The sequence below is a fragment of the Schistocerca piceifrons genome, chromosome 2 (assembly GCF_021461385.2).
Source record: "Schistocerca piceifrons isolate TAMUIC-IGC-003096 chromosome 2, iqSchPice1.1, whole genome shotgun sequence".
Lineage (NCBI taxonomy): Eukaryota > Metazoa > Arthropoda > Insecta > Orthoptera > Acrididae > Schistocerca > Schistocerca piceifrons.
In genome coordinates this window covers 86974281-86976333 of record NC_060139.1, presented here as the reverse complement: position 1 = coordinate 86976333, position 2053 = coordinate 86974281, and positions in this window count along the sequence as shown.

Genomic DNA, 2053 nt, shown 5'->3' with positions numbered 1-2053 from the left:
CTCCAGTGGAAGACTCTGTAGGAGAGACGCTCAGTACCTCGGTACGGGCTTTTGTTGAAGTTTCGAGAACATACCTTCACCGAGGAGTCAAGCTGTAAGTAGGCTGTTTACGTTTTCTCTATGTAAGTAGGCTGTTTATGTTTTCTTATTGGCAATGTTACGTAGCGCTCAATATGAAAATCACTGGCTGTGCTGTGTGCAGTCTGTGGCTAGTTTGCATTGTTGTCTGCCATTGTAGTGTTGGGCAGCGGCAGCTGGCTGTGAACAGCGCGTAGCGTTGCGCAGTTGGAGGTGAGCCGCCAGCAGTGGTGGATGTGGGGAGAGAGATGGCGGAGGTTTGTAATGTGTCATGAACTGATATATATATTATGACTTGTGATGATATCAAGGTAAATACATTGTTCGTTCTCTATTAATATCTTTCATTTGCTAACTATCCCTATCAGTAGTTAGTGCCTTCCATAGTTTGAATCTTTTATTTAGCTGGCAGTAGTGGCGCTCGCTGTATTGCAGTAGCTTGAGCAGCGAAGATTTTTGTGAGGTAAGTGATTTGTGAAAGGTATAGTTTAATGTTAGTCAGGGCCATTCTTTTGTAGGGAATTTTGAAAGTCAGATTGCGTTGCGCTAACAAAATATTGTGTGTCAGTTTAAGCACAGTCCTGTATAAATTGTTCAAAGGGGAAGTTTCATATGTCGACCCTTAGCCGAGGATACCTCACTGGAATCTTCTGATTTTTTCTTGTAGTTTGTGTAATTGGTGTAGCTATTGTTTATTGGTAGCGCGTAATCATAGAGAGAATTTCCTTTGTACTTGTAGTTTTTCATTGTTGTACAGTAAAACAGTTGTGGCATGCATGTAGATTTGCACCAAGCATTTCGCAGCTGCGCTTGCAATTAACTAGATATTATTTTCAGTGCTATGTTAATGTGTTCTCTTATTTTTGATCTTCAAATTGTGTTTTTCTGTGTTGTCGTGTGAAATACTGTGACAATAATGGCGTGTGAAAAACGTAATACTAGGCTCCAAAGTAAACTGAGAAATGACAGTGAAAATGAAAGCAGTGTGTTAGCGCCACCGAGTAATGAATTAGCTGATGTTCAAAGTAGTAATTTGGTAACTGTTCATAGGGAAATGGAGCAGGCGGCAAACAATGGCGTGGACAGTGAAACAATTAGTGAAGAGGGACGCATTATCGATCGATCGGTCGGCAACAGCTTGCCTCAGGAATCGGGAATGTCAGGACACAATTTTGCGAATACTGTAGACTCAGGTTTTGGGTTCTCGCCGTTTTCTCAAATAAGTCAAGACACATTTTCTGCATGTCAAAATGTCAATGTTGCCGGTGCAAATTCACTGCCGAAAAGCACTGAGGAACATGTTTCAGACACCAGTGCATTGTTATTACAGTTAATGCAACAAATGGGACAAAAGCTACAAAAGTTAGACACAACAATTGAACAAAATCAGAAACAAATGGGACAAAATCTTAAAAAGTTAGACACAGTGGAACAAAATCTTAAAAAGTTAGACACAATGGAACAACACCAGAGACAAACACAGCAACAGCTTCAAAAGTTAGACTCATTGGAACAAACTCTTGAACAAACGCGTGAAGATTTAACTACTGAGTTACATAACATTGAATCGAAATGTCAAAAAGACTGTAATGACGTAAAAACTCAAATTTGTGAGCATTTTCAACCTATTTTTTCGCGGCATGAAAATGCATTACGGAATCACGAAGCAGCCATAAAAGAACTGCAAACTATTGTTCATGAAAATCATGAGACCTTGCAAGCTAAATTTGACTCAGTTGCATCTACCGATTCGGTTACGCAACTTGCAAAAACTCAGGAAAACTTAAAGGACACAGTAGATACTCTGAAACTTGGTTCAGAAAAACACACTGAGGAAATAAGTACACTGTCGGATAAAGTAGCCGAACTTTCAGATCAGTTCACTAACTTATCTACAAAGGTAGATGATGATCTGAATGACACAATACCTGTAGCCTTCACTGACACAGAAGAGTATGAACAAATTAGGAAATTC